This window comes from Nomascus leucogenys, unplaced genomic scaffold (genome assembly GCF_006542625.1).
Source record: "Nomascus leucogenys isolate Asia unplaced genomic scaffold, Asia_NLE_v1 Super-Scaffold_285, whole genome shotgun sequence".
Classification (NCBI taxonomy): Eukaryota; Metazoa; Chordata; class Mammalia; order Primates; family Hylobatidae; genus Nomascus; species Nomascus leucogenys.
In genome coordinates, this window is record NW_022095770.1 from 314,645 (window position 1) to 333,811 (window position 19,167).

Consider the following 19,167-nt stretch of genomic DNA (forward strand, 5'->3'; position numbering starts at 1 on the left):
AAGTAGTTGGGACTACAGGCGCCCACCACCGCGCCTGGCTAAGTTTTTGTTTTTTAGTGGAGACAGGGTTTCACCGTGTCAGCCAGGATGGTCTCGATCTCCCGACCTCGTGATCCGCCCACCTCGGCCTCCCAATGTGCTGGGATTACAGGCTTGAGCCACTGCGCCCAGCCGAAATAGGTCTTAATGTCATCCCCATTTCACAGCTGAGGATACTGAGACAATAAGAGAAGGAGTTTGCTTATAGTCGCTTAGTAAATGGAAGGGTACGTCTTTGAACTAGCAATCTGGCTCCCAAGTCCACTCACCTAACCCCTGTGCACTGTGGCCTCTCAGTAGTATGTCTACTAATGTACTTAAAAAGAGCACACACTGCACTTATGTATGTTTTTGTTTAACTTATGGACAAAGACTTATGGGTAGGTGCAAAAAATAAATCCTCTTTTGCAACCCAGAACACATTGTTCAGCATGAGTTTTGATACATATAAGAAAGGATATTTTGATACCTGAGACAGTTAACTGATGGGAGTATTGATAGCCTGGTTCCAGGCCAGGCACAGTGGCTCATGCCTGCAATCCCCACACTGAGGTGGGAGTATTGCTTTAAGCCAGGAGTTCAAGATCAGCCTGTGCGAGAAAGTAACACCTCATCTCCACAAAAATTTAAAAATTAGCTGGGTATCAGGGCATGTGCCTGTAGTTGCAGCTACTCAGGAAGGGGAGGCTAAGGAAAGAGGATTGAGCCCAGGAGTCGGAGGCTGCACTTTGATGTGACCTTTGATGGCACCACTGTACTCCAGCCTAGGTAACAAAGACAGATCTTGTCTATTAATTAAAAAAAAAAAAAAAAAGGTTCCTGGCTAACACGGTGAAACCCCGTCTCTACTAAAAATACAAAAAATTAGCCGGGCGTAGTGGCAGGAGCCTATAGTCCCAGCTACTCGGGAGGCTGAGGCAGGAGAATGGCGTGAACCCGGAAGGCGGAGCTTGCTGTGAGCCAAGATTGAGCCACTGCACTCCAGCCTGGGCAACAGAGCAAGACTCTGTCTAAAAAAAAAAAAAAAAAAGTTGATTCTAGGACTGTAAAATAGATAGTTAAACAGCATGGGATATGAGGGAAATCCTCAGCTGTATTAATTTTATATTCCAATTTCATGTTGACTTGATACAGAGGATGGCTTTTTGTTTTAAAGGCTTTTATCTTGAGAACATGATGTCTGGAGTTAAAGGTATTGGCATATTCCACACATCTGTACTATTTTTGAGTGCGATCACTTAGGAATGAATATGATTTGAACTAAATTCACGTTTAGAGAGGGTGTCAAATTGAGAATCAGGCAGATCCACCTGCACTAAAAATGACCTTAAAGTAAATTGGTTGAAGAAATTAGATCCCGTGGCCAGGCGCGGTGGCTCACACTTGTAATCTCAGCACTTTGGGACGCCAAGGCAGGCGGATCACGAGGTCAAGAGATTGAGACCATCCTGGCCAACATGGTGAAACCCCTTATCTACTAAAAACACAAAAATTAGCTGGGTGTGGTGGGGCACGCCGTAATTCCAGCTACTCGGGAAGCTGGGGCAGGAGAATCACTTGAACCTGGGAGGCGGAGGTTGCCGTGAGCGAAGATCATGCCACTGCACTCCAGCCTGGCAATAGAGCGAGACTCCATCTCAAAAAAAAAAAAAAAAAAAAAAGAAAGAAAGAAATTAGATCCCAAAGATTCTTGGTGAATTTTGAAGTCTTCTTCAGTATATCCATATTAAAAGGAGATGACAGAAGATGACAGAAGCAAAAAAAAAAAAAAAGAATTATGGGCTGACAGGACAACTGGATTAAAATAAGCATCAGTTTCATTAAAAAGGGCTAACTCGAAGATAAATCTTTTGACTCCAGCTCTTTAGAGGATCTAAAGTGACCTTGATGGACAGTGGAAGAAATCACAACACAAATGGAATTCCTTGAATAAAAATTGATTGACTTAAAGAAAAAAGAGCACACAAATCGTACATGGCTGATAGCTGTTCTGTCTTATAAACTAGATCTCTCAGGGTTAAATAAGTAATTTTAGGACTTGGGGCATTTAAGGATATTGAGGCTGTCTTGTGCTTTTGGTAAGGAAAAATAACCAAATAAGCAAATTATAAATAGAAGTAAAAACCTTCCATTGTAATGTTGCCATGTAGCCTCTAATTTTACCTCTGTTAGGGCAGGTAGGCATATTAAAATGCTGGAACTGAAAAGCTAGAGGTTTATTCCTTATGGGGTCTGAAAGCTATGCCCCTAATCCCCTATATATAATTCTAAGCCTGTTTGTCTCCCACTTTTTGTTACTCAGGGCTCGATCTCAATGGAGACAGTGTTACATGAGTTTCACTAACACTGCTAGAAAGTGTGTTTTTCCTGATTTTGGAACCTCGGTGGGGGTGAATTGGGGATTTCCACTTGGCTTGGAAAAGGCTGAAAATCTGCCTTGGTGAAAAAGTTTAGCTGCATAATTTTTCTTTGCTTTATCATTACTACCTGTCACCAGCAAAATTAACCCATCCTGAAGTTTTCCATGAAAACAATTTTTTAAAAAATTAATCAATTAAGAACATTAAACATTTTTTTGACATGAGGTCTTGCTCTGTCACCCAGGCTGGATTGCAGTGGCACAACATAGCTCACTGTATCCTCGAACTCCTGGGCTCCATCTATCCTCCCGCCTCAGCCCCTGGAGTAGCTGAAACTGTAGGCTCACATCACTATGTCCAGCTAATTTTAAAAGTTTTTTTTTTGTGGAGATGAGGCTTCTCTCTGTTGCCCAGGCTGGTCTCGAACTCCTGGCCTTAAGCAATCCTCCCACCTCAGCCTCCCAAAGTGCTGGGATTACAGGCATGAGCCCCATTTATTTTTTTTAGAGACGGGGTCTGCTATGTTGCCCAGGCTGGCTTCAAACTCCTGGGCTCAAGCGATCCTCTCACCTCAGCCTGTCGAGTAGCCAGGACTGTAACTGGACACCACCACACCTGGCTCTTTATTTACTTATTTAGAGATATTAAAACAATTTTGAATATCTTTGGCTCATGTAATTTTCTTCCTGCCCCAGACCAGAATCCTTTAGCAGTCTCAGTCTCAAAACTCAGGCACCATTCTTTGCAATTTAACAGCAGAGGGTGCTGTGAGCCTGTGGCTGCCAAGGTCTCCGCCAGAACAAAAAGATGAAAGAGCCCCTCATTCAGCCAGCCTGAAAGGAGGCTGGTTGTCCTGTTCCCTTGTGGCTTCTAATGACTTGCCCATGAGATGCGGAGTATGGCGTTTACCAAAACACAAGCAGGAAATCAAGGGACAAGCTATGGCCTTCTGGAAATTATCATCTCTATTTTTGATGAGTTTCAGTTCTTCTCCAATTAAATTGATGCTTGATATTTTGTGCATTTAACTCCATCATTCTAGCCAAACCAGAGATTTCTCTCTCTCTTTTTTTTTTTTTTTTTTTCTGAGACGGAATCTTGCTCTGTCACCTAGCCTGGAGTGCAGTGGTGCGATCTCGGTTCACTACAACCTCTGCCTCCTGGGTTCAAGTGATTCTCAGCCTCCTGAGTAGATGGGATTACAGGTGTCCACCACCATGCCTGGCTAATTTTTGTATTTTTAGTAGAGATGGGGTTTCACCATGTTGGCCAGGCTGGTCTCAAGCTCTTGACCTCAAGTGATCCAACCGCTTCAGCCTCCCAAAGTGCTGGGGTTACAGGCGTGAGCCACCGCACCCGGCCAGAAGACAAGACTTAATGCCTGCAGCTCACTGAGGACTTCAACATTCATCATCACATAAAGCAGCTGTTATGTTGCAATGTCTTTATCTGCAGTCCTCGGTCAGTTTCACTCTTTCCTATATCCTATATGTTCCTCTTTCTTGAATTGTTCTCTTGTTTTGCTGGAGCTCATCCAACAAATCGAATAAAATCAAATATTGTTTGTTTGCTGTTTGTCTACCAGTGTCTCTGTTTTGTTCGTGTTGAGAATCTTGTCAATGTTTATAGACCAGGCGACTGCTGATGCCAACAGAAGCCAGTCTTTGCAGCCTAGCTTTGCTTGTATGTTGCCCTCATTGGACCTCAGTGATCCACCCACCTCAGCCTCCGAAAGTGTTGGGATTACAGGCATGAGCCACCGCGCCTGGCCGGCAATCTATGATTTTGAAATGAATTTGAGAATTAATGAAGCAGGAGCAGTGCACTTCCTACACCAACAAAGGCAAGCTGCCTGCAGTCAGGTAAGGCAAGGTTGGCAGGAGCAGTGGGACGGACAGATACTCTGATTTTATGTATAATCTTTTTTTTTGAGACGGAGTCTCGCTCTGTCGCCCAGGCTGGAGTGCAGTGGCGCAATCTCGGCTCACTGCAAGCTCCGCCTCCCGGGTTCACGCCATTCTCCTGCCTCAGCCTCTCCGAGTATCTGGGACTACAGGCACCCGCCACCACGCCTGGCTAATTTTTTGTATTTTTAGTAGAGACGGGGTTTCACCGTGGTCTCGATCCCCTGACCTCGTGATCCGCCCGCCTCGGCCTCCCAAAGTGCTGGGATTACAAGCGTGAGCCACCGTGCCCGGCCTCTTTTTTTTTTTTTTTTTTTTTGAGACTGGGTGCAGTGGTGTGATCTTGGCTCACTGCAACCTCTGCCTTCCCGGTTCAAGTGATTCTTCTGCCTCAGCCTCCCAAGTAGCTGGGATTATAGGCGCCCACCATCATGCCTGGCTAATTTTTGTATTTTTAGTAGAGAGGGGGTTTCACAATGTTGGCCAGGCTAGTCTCGAACTCCTGACCTCAGGTGATCCACCCACCTTGGCCTCCCAAAGTGCTGGGATTACAGCCATGAGCCACTGTGTTCGACCTGCATAATCATTTTGAATATAAAGAGTTGATCGTTGCTAACCACAATCATTTCTCCATGATGTGCTTCATTGTTTCTTTTTCCTTTGACTATCTTTTATAGGATAGTTTTATAGGATATTTTCAGGCAATATATTCAAATTATTTGCCAATTGCTGTGGCATGAGCATTGACCAATTTCAACAAATATATATCGAGTGCCTACCATGTGCCAGCAGATACATTAGTGAACAAAACAACAATTCCCTTCCTAGTAGAGCTTATGTTTTAGTGATGCAGACACTCAGAATAAACAGTAAACATAACAAGTGATACATTATGTTGTTGTGTTTTTTTTGAGATGGAGGCTCCCTCTATCACCCAGGCTGGATTACAGTGGTGCGATCTTGGCTTACTGCAACCCCTACCTCCCAGGTTCAAGTGATTCTTGTGCCTCAGCCGCCTGAGTAGCTGGGATTACAGGCATGCATCACCACACCCAGCTAATTTCCATATTTTTAGTAGAGCACAGGGGTTTCACCATGTTGGCCACACTGTCTGGAACTCCTGACCTCAGGTAATCCGCCCACCTTGGCTTCCCAAAGTGCTGGGATTACAGGTGTGAGCCACCTTGCCCCGCCATGATACATTATGTTAAAAAGTGATAAGCACTAAGGGGGCATAAAAGGAAAAGTAGAAGGGAAGGGAAGGAGAATTGGGAATCCAGGAAGTAGGAGTGTGGAGAGGAGGGTAGTAGGGTGGGTTGAAATTTTAAATAGGGTGGTCCTGGAAGATCTCATTAAGAAACAGAAATAGGCTGGGGTCAGTGGCTCATGCCTGTAATCCTTGCACTTTGGGAGGCTGAGGCTGATTGCTTGAGCTCAGGAGTTTGAGACCAGCCTGGGCAACATGGCAAAACCTCATCTCTAAAAAAAATACAAAAAAATTAGCTGGGTGTGGTGGTGTGCACCTATAGTCCCAGGTACTCTAGAGGCTGAGATGGGAGGATCACTTAAGCCTAGCCTGCTGTGAACTGTGATTGCACCACTGCACTCCAGCCTGAGTGACAGTGAGACCCCCAAAAAAGGGTGAAACTCAAAAAAAAAAAAAAAAAGCCAGGTGCAATGGCTCATGCCTGTAATCTCAGCACTTTTGGGAGGCCGAGGTGGGCGGATCACCTGAGGTCGGGAGTTCAAGAACAGCCTGGCCAACATGGTGAAACCCCATCTCTATTAAAAATACAAAAAAATTAGCAGGGCATGGTGGCGGGCACCTGTAATCCCAGTTACTCGGGAGGCTGAGGCAGAAGAATCGCTTGAAGCTGGGAGGCGGAGGTTGCAGTGAACCAAGATTGTGCCATTACACTGCAGCCTGGGCAACAAGAGCGAAACTCCATTGAAAGAAAGAGAAAGAAAGAGAAGGAAGGAAGGAAGGAAGGAAGGAAGGAAGGAAGGAAGGAAGGAAGGAAAGGAGGGAGGGAGGGGAGGGGAGGGGAAGACGATGGGAAGAGGAGGGGAGGGGAGGGTATGGGAGGGGAGGGAACTGAGAAATAAGCAGAGACTTGCCAGAGATGAGGGCATCAGGCAAGCAGGTATCTGGGGGTAGAACACTGGAGGGGTGGGCAGTGCCAAGGCCCTATGCCTACAGTGTGCTTGGCCTGCACCAGGGACCGCAGGGGCTGGAGGGGCTGAGTGGGGGCTGCAGGGAAGAGTGGGAGGAGATGAAGTTAGAGAGAAAGGGGTCTTGTGGGCCCCTGTAAGGTTATAACTCTTACTCTGAGTGACATCCCACCCCATGAAAGGTTTTAAGCACAGGGCCAGTGTCTGATATTCTATTTTTTTTTTTTTTTTTTTTTTTTGAGACGGAGTTTCACTCTTGTTGCCCAGGCTGGAGAGCAATGGCACAATCTTGGCTCACCACAACCTCCACCTCCCGGGTTCAAGCGATTCTCGTGCCTCAGCCTCCTGAGTAGCTGGGATTACAGGCATGCACCACCATGCCCAGCTAATTTTGTATTTTTAGTAGAGATGGGTTTTCTCCATGTTACTCAGGCTGGTCTCGAACTCCCGACCTCAGGTGATCCACCTGCCTCGGCCTCCCAAAGTGCTGGGATTACAGGCATGAGCCACCACACCAGGCCCTCATTTTCAAGTAATCAGCATAGTTGCTGTGTTGAGAGACTGTAGGCGGAGGAACAGGAGGGAGTAGAGGAGGAGGCATCTGTTTGGAGGCTGATACTGTAATCCTGGTGAGAGGAGATGGAGACTCGGCTCTGGGGGAGGAGTGGATTTTGGACATACTTGATGATTGGATGGAGGAGCGAGGGAAAGAGAGGAGTGAAGGATGCTCTGCTGGGGCTGGAACAAGGTTCTGGGGGTGCCTTGCTGGGCCCTTCATTGCTGTGGCCGTGTTGGGGGTATGGGGAGGTGCTGTAAGCAGACAGGAAGGGTCTCCAAGGATTATAGGGGTTTAGTCAACTTGAGCAATCAGCCAGTCTATAGCCTCCTGCCCTGCAGCCTGTTTTCCCTAAACCCTGTGTGGAATGTGGTCCCCTTGTTGGTTGGAACCAGCTCCTGACAGACCCCAACTCATAGAGGAACCAGAGTGAACTTTCCTCACGACTGTGCTAGAGTCTGCACCCCAGCAGGAGCAACGGCTTCATTACCATCACGTGTAACCTACGGGCTGGCATGATGCCTCACTGCATCTGGACAATTGGGACCCCTCCTCTACAAGCGATGATGTACCCTCTCCCATTTCTATCACCCTGGAAAACCTTTCTGTTACTTTCCCTCGGGGAGACACTGCTTTGGAGAACACGCCCAGTGTCCTCCTTACTTGTGCCGAGTAAAACTCCTACTGATCAAAACGTGCGTTCTCCGACCAGGCGCGGTGGCTCATGCCTGTAATCCCAATACTTTGGGAAGCTGAAGCGGGTGGATCACCTGAGGTCAGGAGTTCAAGACCAGCCTGGGCAACATGGCAAAACCCCATCTGTACTAAATATACAAAATTAGCCGGGTGTGGTGGCACATGCCTGTAATCCCAGCTACTCGGCAGGCTGAGGCAGGAGAATCGCTTGAACCCAGGAGGTGGAGGTTGCAGTGAGCTGAGATCACGTCACCGCACCCCAGCTTGGGCAACAGAGTGAGACTCTGTCTCAAACCCCTCGCCGAAAACAAACAAAAAAACCCAACAAAAAACCCTGTGTTCTCATGGCAAGTCGTTTGTTACTTGCCAGGCGAACCAACCTCATTTTTTTCTTTCTGGTAACAGTGGCGGCAGCAGGGGCACTCGAGGAGCTCAGGCAGCCTATGTGTGTGTTCTGGTGCTTCGGGACTGAGTGCAGCTCTGGGTGTTGTGATTATAGCTCAGCCTTTGCTTACTCATTTCTCTTAGAGGATGAGCCTAAAAGTAGGCTTGAATCTTAAACCTTTGTTTTTTTTAATTAAAAAATTGGTTTTTTGATTGTTTAGTTAGGCAACAGAGGAGTCTTCTGATTTTTATGAGACGGTTGACTAAGTTTAACCACCCAGAAAGAAATGTTTCTCATTAAGAAACATTAGGCTGGTCCGATGGTGGTGGGTCATCAGAACTTATTAACATTAGTGTCACTAAAGTTGGTATACAACCCCCCATTGCTAAATTTCACTGGATTAAGAAAAAAAGAAACATTAGTTAAGAATAAAACAAAACACAGTTACCTGCCAGTTTTTTTGTTTTTTTTTTTTTTGCAACTGAGTCTCGCTCTGTCACCCAGGCTGGAGTGCAGTGGCACGATCTCAGCTCACTGTAAACTCCACCTCCTGGGTTCAAGAGATTCCCCTGACTCAGCCTCTTGAGTAGCTGGGACTACAGGCACCCGCCACCATGCCCAGCTAATTTTTTTGTATTTTTAGTAGAGACAGGGTTTCACTGTGTTAGCCAGGGTGGTCTCAATCGCCTGACCTTGTGATCCACCCACATTGGCCTTCCAAAGTGCTGGGATTACAGGCGTGAGCCATTGCGCCTGGCCAAAAATGTTTTTTAAAAAGAAAAGAAATTAAGGAAAGCATGAACTTTGGAGCCCACGGTTTTTACCCTGCCATTTTGATTGTAAGTGTGTTTTAACTCAGGTGACAAGGTGACATTTTCTCATAAATACATTTAAATCAGCATTCTACCAACACTGATGACTTTTCATTAAACCTCTATAAATTGCGGATTAATACACAAAACCACAAAGCAGAATAGTACAACTGACTCTTTTTTTTTTTTTTTTTTTTTGAGACGGAGTCTTGTTGCCCTGTGGCCCAGGCTGGAGTGCAGTAGTACAATCAGAACTTATTGTAAACTCTAACTTCTGGGCTCAAGGGACTCTTCTGCCTCAGCCTCCCAAGTAGCTGGGATTATAGGTGCAAGCCACCACACCAGGCAATTGACTCTTAATATTTCTCACATTTTTTTAACCTTTAGAGAAATCTCTCATGTATCTGATGCAATTTTTGTCTGCAGTTCAGTAGCTCTTTCAGTTTCATATTGATTTTTGATACTCTCTTCAAGAGGCATTGATGGATCTAGAAAAAAAAAGGGTTTTCATATTCTCAGTACTTTTTTTTTTTTTTTGAAATGGAGTTTCACTCTTGTTGCCCAGGCTAGAGTGCAATGGTACGACCTCGGCTCACTGCAACCTCCGCCTCCCAGGTTCAAGCTATTCTCCTGTCTCAGTTCCCGAGTAACTGGGATTATAGGCATGTGCCACCATGCCCAGATAATTTTTGTATTTTTAGTAGAGACGGGGTTTCATCATATTGGTCGGTCTGGTCTTGAACTCCTGACCTCAGGTGATCCGCCCGCCTCGGCCTCCCAAAGTGCTGGGATTACAGGCATGAGCCACCACACCCGGCCTACTTCTTTTTTCAAAATGTTAGCTTTAGTTATTTGTTTCTTTTGTAATTTTGTATTTTTGTGTTTTTTTGTAGAGATGGAGTCTCCCTATATTGCCCAGGCAGGTCTTGAACTCCTGGGCTCAAGTGATCCTCCTGCCTCAGCCGCCCAAAGTGCTGGGATTACACATGCGAGCCACTGTGCCTTGGCCCTCAGTTATTTCTGGATGATGAGATTGGAGTGTTTTTTAGTTTCATCTTTATACTTTTCAGTAGTTTCCAACATTTCTGAATGAAATGATCTTCTTTGTAATTCCTTTGTGTGATACTTTTCTAATGACAAAAAGCAAGATAAAGAGCGAGGTATGGTGATGCGCTCCTATGTAATCCTAGCTGCTCAGGAGGCTGCGGCAGGAGGATCGCTCAAGCCCAGGAGTTCGAGAGCAGCCTGAGCATCGTAGCAAGACTCTGTCTCAACAAAAAAAATTAAGTTAAAATACTCTATCAGAGCAATAAAGACCTTAAACTTCCCAAATGTCAACTCCGTAAAACAACAACAAAGTTCCCTTAGACTCTCTCAGTTACGAGTTTACTCCCGAAGCAGTCACTGTCTTGGAAGGATGACTGGCTCTCAGGAGGCTGCCTCAAACGATGCATGTGAAATTCATGTGGGCTTCCAATGTGTGTGTATGTGTGTTTTGGCGTTGTGTTTCCTGCTGTTTATAACAGGAGGATAGTCTGGTCAACCAGAACAAGGAGACCAAGCCAACAGACATCACCATCAGCAAAGGGACGGTATAATGGCGGTTGGCAAGGCAAATGAGGGCTAGTAAAGGAAATGCAATTACAGTGAGGGTGAAGATTAAATCTCTATGCAGGAATATTGCAGATAAAATAAATGAAAACAATTATATCTTTTTTTTTTCTTTTATAGTCGGGGGTGTGCGGTATGCTACCCAGGCTGGTCCTGAACTCTGGGTCTCAAGCAATTCTCCCGTCTCGCCTCCTAGTGTTGGGATTACAGGCATGAGCCACCGGACCTGGCCTGAAAATATTTTATATTGAAAAAAAAATTACAACATAGAGTTCAATTGGAAACATTATTGTGAACCCATAACCTTTAAGAGAAATATAATTTCCTGGCTCTGACCCTAAAATACAGTTCATTAACAGCATTTCTTTTTCTTTTTCTTTTTTTTTTTGAAATGGGGTCTCGCTCTGTTGCCAGGCTGGAGTGTAGTGGCTCAATCTTGGCTCACTGAACCTCCGCCTCCCAGGTTCAAGCGATTCTCCTCCCTCAGCCTCCTGAGTAGCTGGGATTACAGGCATCTGCCATCATGCCTGGCTAATTTTTGTATTTTTAGTAGAGATGGGATTTCACCATAATGGCCAAGCTGGTCTCAAACTCCTGACCTCATGATCCACCTGCCTCGGCCTCCCAAAGTACTGGGATTACAGGCGTGAGCCATTGCGCCCTGGCCACAGCATTTCTTTTCCTTCCTTTTTTTTTTTTTTTTTTTTCCTTTTTGAGATGAAGTCTCTCTCTGTTGCCCAGGCTGGAGTGCAGTGGCACGATCTCAGCTCACTGCAACCTCCACCTCCCGGGTTCAAGCAATTCTCCTGCCTCAGCCTCCTGAGTAGCTGGGATTACAGGCACACACCACCATGCCCAGCTGATTTTTTGTATTTTTCGTAGATATGGGGTTTCCCCATGTTGGCCAGGCTGGTCTCGAACTCCTGACCTCAGGTGATCCGCCTGCCTCAGCCTTCCAAAGTGTTGGGATTACAGGCTAGGCCACTGCACCTAGCCCATTCACAGCATTTCTTCCACCAACCTCCCACTCGTGTACACCCATCAAAAGGAAATGAGACTTCTTAGTCGGTGGCTGATTCTGTGTCTTGGAACAAGGAAAATTTGGAATGGGCCTAGAACACAAGGATTTTAGGCCAGCAATGGTAGAAGGATAAGGAAGCCACTGCCAAATTGCAACAATTTGACATCAAAAAAGGAACATAGTAATTATGTTTATTTATAATTGACAATTATGATTAAAATAAGTTTAGTGTGTGAAAGACCTCAAAACAAAAAAAAAGTTGATATATGATTTTCTGATATATGATATATGATTTTTCTCTGCTTTTTTGATACTTGAAGCATCATAAAGGGGACGGGGAGCTGCAGTGTCACAGGGGCTGAGGCAATGTAATTGGTTAAGCCACCAGTAGGCTGTGCGATCACCAACAAAAAGAAAAAGTCCTACACTGAAAGTCCATGGGGTTGAAGCAGGATTTGGTTCACGCCAGAACTTCTGAGAGTCAGTGTGTATCTTGATAAACAGCAACAGAGCTTAGTCATGAGTTCCCAAGAATTGGCTGCTCAGAGAGTTTGCTCCCCACCTCCTGGGGAGAACTTTCCTGGGAAGAGGCCAATGTTTCTATCTAAGCCTGTCCCGTCCTCTGAGTTTCCAACCTTCTAATTTCAAGTTGGGAGTGCCTATGAACATGTTTTTGTTGAGTCATTTGTGGAGCTCTAGAATTGTTGAACCTATCATTTGTTTTCCAAGTTAGGGGCAAACAGTAATATATTGCTCATTTATTATTCAACCAAGATATCTGGAGTCCTCCTCATGTGTTAGGCCAGGGCTAGGCACAGGGGTTAAGTGCAAGAGTGAGCAAAGCAGGCATGGAGCCGCCCTCATGGGGCCTAGTCTAGTGGGGAAGACGGACATGATCCAAATAATCACAAAGTGACGTTTGGTAGAGAGCAAAGTAAAAGGGGCGCTTTGGCGAGCCCAGAAGAGGAACTTGATCATGACGCATGGTGGGTGGGCAGGGAGGCTTCCTTGAGAAAGTGATACCGATGTGGAGGAGTGAATTATGTGAAGAGACAGAAGAGTGTTCTAAGAAGGGGTGTGTGTAAAAGCCCAAGCTTGAAGGAGGGCTGGAGTGTGCTGCATTGGAGGAACCAAGAGGACATTGGCTGTGCTTTGTGGAATGAGGTGAAGGTGACCAGGTGAGGTGCGGTAGACAAGGTCCAGTTGAAGTAAGCTTTCAGAGGCCATATAAAGATTTTTTTTTTTTTTTTTTTTTTTTTTTTTTGGTAAGAGCATTCTTGAGATATAATTCACACACCACAAAATTCACACATTTAAAATGCACAATTTGGTAGCCGGTTGAGGTGGCTCATGCCTGTAATCCCAGCACTTTGGGAGGCAGAGACAGGTGGATCACTTGATGGCAGGAGTTCAAGACCAGCCTGGCCAACATACTGAAACCCCGTCTCTACTAAAAATACAATTAGTTGGGTATGGTGGCACAGGCCTGTAATCCCAGCTACTCGGGAGGCTGAGGCAGGAGAATCGCTTGAATCCAGGAGGCGGAGGTTGCAATGAGCTGAGATCACGCCACTGCACTCCAGCCTGGGGCAACAGAGAGAGACTCCATCTCAAAAAGAAAAAAAAAAGAAAATAAAAGAAAAGAAAAGAAATGCTGTGGCTGGGGCGCAGTGGCTCACACCTGTAATCCCAGCACTTTGGGAGGCCAAGGTGGGTGGATCACTTGAAGTCAGGAGTTTGAGACCAGCCTGGCCAACATTGTGAAACCCCATCTCTACTAAAAATATAAAAATTAGCCAGGCGTGGTGGTGGGTGCCTGTAATCCCAGCTACTCGGGAGGCTGAGGCAGGAGAATTGATTGAGCCTGGGAGGCAGAGGTTGCAGTGACCTGAGATCGCACCACTGCACTCCAGCCTGGGGGACGAGAGCAAAACTCTGTCTCAAAAAAATAAAATAAAATAAATAAATAATGTACAATTCAGCCGGGCATGGTGGCTCATGCCTATAATCCCAGCACTTTGGAAAGCCAAGGTGGGAGGATTGCTTGAGGCCAGGAGTTTGAGATCAGCCTGGGCAACACAGTGCAACTTCATCTCTATGAAAAATTAAAAAGTTACCCAGGCATGGTGGTATCTACCTGTATTCCCAACTACTCTGGAGGCTAAGTTGGGAGGATCTCTTCAGCCCAGGAGGTTGAGGCTGCAGTGAGCTATGACCATGCCACCGTGCTCCAGCCTGGGCAATAGAGTGAGACTCTCTCTCTCAAAAAAAAAAAAAGAAATTAAAAAAAGACAAAAATACAATTCATTGGTTTTTAGTATATTCACGGAGTTGTACATAACCACAGTCAATTTGAGAACATTTTCATCACCCTAAAAAACAACCCTGCAGCCTTCAGCAGTCACTCTCCATTTCCCCCAAACATCTAGCCTTAGGCAACCACCAATCTACTTTCTGTCTCTATAGATTTGCCTATTCTGGACATTTCTATAAATGGAATGATATGGTATGCGATCTTTTGTGCCTTGCTTCTTTCACTTAGTATAATGTTTTCAAGGTTCATCCACACTCTAGCATGTATTCATACTCATTCCTTCCATGGCCAAATAATATTGCACTGTATGGCTAGGCTATATTTTGTTTATTTATCATTAGTTGATGGACATTCAGGTTGTTTCCGCTTTTTAGCTATTGTGAATAATCCTGCTCTGAATATTCATGTACAAATTTTTTTTTCTTTTTCAAATTTATATATATATATATAAATTTAAAAATGGAGAGATGGGTAGAAAATAAAAGACTAAAAAAAAAAAAAGAAGGAAAAAGATACAAAAAGAAATAAGGCCAGGCGTGGTGGCTCACTCCTGTAATCCCAGTACTTTGGGAGGCCGAGGCAGGTGGATTACTTGAGGTCAGGAGCTCAAGACCAGCCTGACCAACATGGTGAAACCCCGTCTCTACTAAAAACATAAAAATTAGCCAGGTGTGGTGGTGTGTGCCTGTAATCCCAGCTACTTGGGAGGCTGAGGTAGAAGAATTGCTTGAACCTGGGAGGTGGAGGTTTCAGTGAGCTGAGATTAAGCCACTGCATTCTAGCCTGGGCAACAGAGCAAGACTCCGTCTTAAAAAAAAAAAAAAAAAAGCAGAAATGAAAAAACACAAAAAAGCAAAAAAATAAAGACAGGGTCTCACTTCGTTGCTCAGACTGGTCTTAAACTCCTGGACTCAAGCAATCCTATCTCTTCAGCCTTCCAAAGTGCTGGAATTACAGGCATGAGCCATGGCGCCTGGCCAAGTTTTTCATAACAAAGATTTATATCCTAAGAACAGTGATAATCCATTAAAAAGTTTCAAGCAAGAGTGTGATATCAGATTTTGGGTTTAGGGTTTAAAAAGATCACTCCGTCAGTCTTCTGGTGAATGGATATGAAAAGGGCAAGAGTGAATGCAGGGAACATTTACGAAGGCCATTGTGGCCGGACGAGGTGGCTCACGCCTGTAATCCCAGAACTTTGGGAGGCCGAGGCAGGTGGATCACCTGTGGTCAGAAGTTCTAGGCCAGCCTGGCCAACATGGTGAAACCCCGTCTCTACTAAACATATAAAAATTAGCTGGGTGTGGTGGCATGGGCCTGTAATCCTAGCTACTTGGGAGGCTGAGGCATGAGAATGACTTGAACCTGGGAGGCGGAGGTTGCAGTGAGCCAAGATCAGTCTGGGCAACAAGGTGAAACTCCGTCTCAAAAAAAAAAAAAAGAAAAAAAAGAAGGCCATTGCAGGCCATTGCCATCGATGGTGGTGACTTTTATCTGGGGTAGGCAGCAGTAGAAATGGCAAGAAATGGCAGATTTTAGAGATATTTAAGGGGTAAAAGTAAGAGGATTTGATGGATGGAGGATGGATGGGAAGGAGGAAGATAGCATGTGGTTGGATGGACTTACCATTCACTGAGATACAGAATTCTAGAGATGACCAGGTTTGGGGTAAAATATTAACAACCTAAACTGGGTGTGGTGGCTCACGCCTGTAATCCTAGCACTTTGAGAGGCTGAGGCAGGAGGATCATTTGAGTCTAGGTGTTCAAGACCAGCCTGGGCAACATAGAGAGACCTTGTCTTTACAAAAAAAAAATTTTTTTTTTGAAAAGGAGTTTCACTCTTGTTACCCAGGTTGGAGTGCAGTGGCACAATCTCAGCTCACTGCAATCTCTGCCTCCCAGGTTCAAGTGATTCTCCTGCCTCAGCCTCCCAAGTAGCTGCGATTACAGGCATGCGCCACCACACTTGGCTGCCACCACACTTGGCTAATTTTTTGTACTTAGTAGAGATAGGGTTTTGCCATGTTGGTCAGGCTGGTCTTGAACCTCCTGATCTCAGGTGATCCACCCGCCTCAGCCTCCCAAAGTGCTGGGATTACAGGTGTGAACCATCATACCCAGCTTTTTTTTTTTTTTTTTTTTTTGAGACAGGGTCTCACTCTGGTTGCCCAGACAGAGTTCAGATAATTCTCCTGCCACAGCCTCCTGAGTAGCTGGGACTACAGGCACGCACCACCACACCTGGCTAATTTTTCGTATTTTTAGTAGAGACGGGGTTTCACCATGTTGGCTAGGCTGGTCTCAAACTCCTGAACTCAAGCAATTCACCCACCTCAGCCTCCCAGAGTGCTGGGATTACAGGTGTGAACCACCACACCTGGTCACAGAGGGGAATTTAAATCTCAGATAGGACGTGAGGAAAAAAGGACCTGCACAGAGCCTTGAGGTCCTGGGACATGGAAAACCAGGGTGAAGGCTAATGAAGGAGACAGAGAAGGCATGACCAGAGGGAAGAGAAACACCAAGAATGTCCTAGAAGCCAAGTTAAGGCTGACTCTATTGTCAATTTTTCAGAAACAATTACACACACACAGAGGTGCCATTTTCTTGCTGCTATCTATTTTATCTGCTAGAGCACAGAAGCTGGGAAAATGGAATTGCCTTTTGAGGGAGTCCTTCCTTCAAAAACAACCAGCCCCATCTAAGGCAAGAGTCCCCTCTATTTCAGCAGTGTGGATGCCCTTGCTGGTCCCACAGAAGAGCCTCCTCTGAGGCACTCCCAGCAGTGTTACCTGGTGCCTGTGAACACAGGTTCCAGATGGAGGCAGATTGCCTGAGTGTTGGGCAGGTTACTTAACTTCTTAGTTTATGCATCTGGAAAATTGGAATAGCAATCGCTGTGAGGATTAACCTAGGTGTCTCAGTACCTGGGACACAGTAGTTGTTCAAATGTACTAGCTATTTTATTTATTTATTTATTTATTTATTTATTTATTTATTTAGACAGAGTCTCGCTCTGTCGCCCAGGCTGGAGAGCAGTGGTGCGATCTTGGCTCACTGCACCTCTGCCTCCTGAGTTCAAGTGATTCTCCTGCCTCAGGCTCCCAAGTAGCTGGGACCACAGGCACGTGCCACCGCTCCTGGCTACTTTTTGTATTTTTAGTAGAGACGAGGTTTCACCATGTTGGCCAAGTGGGTCTTGAATTCCTGACCTCAGGTGATCCATCTGCCTCGGCCTCCCAAAGTGCTGAGATTATAGGTGTGAGCCACTGCGCTCGGCCCGTACTAGCTATTTTAATTCCAGAAATGTCTGGAATATAGTAGATGCTTGATAAATACTCGTGAAATGAATGAATTGTTCCAGTTGAAAAATTATTAAATTAAAAGATGGACCCTGCTTACATAAGTGGTAATCATAAGGGATTTTATGAACAAATAATTTGAAACCTTTAGAGTTTAAAATTTCTTATTACAGTAATAAAATAAAGATGTTAACTTTAAGTTGACAGTAATCTAAGTGTTCTGTTAATTGAATGATCAACTTGTTGGCTTTCAGAGAAGGAAGGAAATGTGTAGATTGGCACTAAGACATTCAAAGCCCCAGCAGGAAGCTGAGGCTCAGCAGAGCCAAGGAGTCAAGGGTCTTCCGGAATGTTCCCCAGCAGGGATGGGCCACAGCTCGGGGGTATGGACGAGCGGCAGGCAGGGCAGGTGAGCCTCAGTGAGCAAGGAGGTCTTTGAACCCAAAGTGCAAGTTATTGAAACAGAAAATATTTAATTTGCCTCAGTTTATTTTTAATTTTGTTTTTCTTAAACTGAGTGTTTTTTTTTTTTGAAACTGAGGTTCATTTATAAAAGAACACATGTTGTTGTGGCTATGTAAGAAAATGTCCTTGCTTTTGGGAGACACATGAAGTTATTTAGAAGTAAAGGCCATGATGACTGCAAATTTTGCTGAAACGAATGATCAAAACGAAGAATATGTACCTATATATAGCGAGAGATTGATAGAGCAATGTGGCAACATGTGAATACTGTAGTTGGTGATTTACATGAAGAATATACAGAAATTCATTGCTTTTTTTTTTTTTTTTTGAGATGGAGTCTCACTCTGTCGCCCAGGCTGGAGTGTAGTGGCGCAATCTTGGCTCACGGCAAGCTCCGTCTCCCGGGTTCACGCCATTCTCCTGCCTCAGCCTCCCGAGTAGCTGGGACTACAGGCGCCCGCCACGATGCCTGGCTAACTTTTTGTATTTTTAGTAGAGACGGGGTTTCACCGTGTTAGCCAGGATGGTCTCGATCTCCTGACCTTGTGATCTGCCCGCGTTGGCCTCCCAAAGTGCTGGGATTACAGGCGTGAGCCACCATGCCCAGCCTTTTTTTTTTTTTTTTGAGACAGTGTCTCACTGTGTTGTCCAGACTGGACGTGCAGTGGGACAATCTTGGCTCACTGCAACCTCTGCCTCCCTGGTTCAAATGATTCTCCTGCCTCAGCCTCCTGAGTAGCTGGGATTACGGGCACGCACCACCACGCCTGGCTAATTTTTTTGTATTTTAAGTAGAGATGGGTTTTACTATGTTGCCCAGGCTGATTGTGAACCATTGCATTTTTAAAATTTGATTTTTTTCAAAATAAAGAATAGAAGGCCAGGTGCGGTGGCTCTCACCTGTAATCCCAGCACTTTGGGAGGCCGAGGCAGGCAGATCATTTGAGGTCTGGAGTTCAAGACCAGCCTGGCCAACATGGTGAAGCCCTGTCTCTACTAAAAATACAAAAATTAGCTGGGCATGATGGCAGGTGCCTGTAATTCCAGCTACTTGGGAGGCTGAGGCAGGAGAATCGCTTGAACCCACGAGGTGGAAGTTGCAGTGAGCCCAGATCACGCCTGTAACCCCAGCTACTTGGGAGGCTGAGGCAGGAGAATCGCTTGAACTCAGGAGGTGGAGGTTGCAGTGAGCCGAGATCCCACCACTGCACTCCAGCCTGGGCAACAGAGCGAGACTCTGTCTCAAAAAAAAAAAAAAAGCCCAGTATGGTGACACATGCATGTGGTTGCAGCTACTTGGGAGGTTAAGGCGGCAGGATCCCTTGAGCCCAGGAGGTGGAGGCTGCAGTGAGCCATGATTGCACCACTGCACTCCAGCCTGGGTGACAGAGTGTGACCTTGTTTCAATAAAATAAAAACCAAAAACAAAACCAAAAAACCTTTCAGTTCTTAAGCTGAGGAGATCAAGGTCTGCAAGCATTCACAATCCTTAGAAGTCACCTAAAGATAGTGGATAACCTGAATCTGA

The 19,167-nt window shown here is 45.4% G+C and overlaps 1 non-coding gene across 1 annotated transcript; it reads left to right on the forward strand.

Moving 5' to 3' along the window:
- Window positions 1-373: 373 nt before the first annotated feature.
- On the forward strand, window positions 374-501 carry LOC115833618. The gene has a single exon (XR_004029008.1). It is a non-coding gene; the product is annotated as a small nucleolar RNA SNORA40 (small nucleolar RNA).
- Window positions 502-19,167: the final 18,666 nt, after the last annotated feature.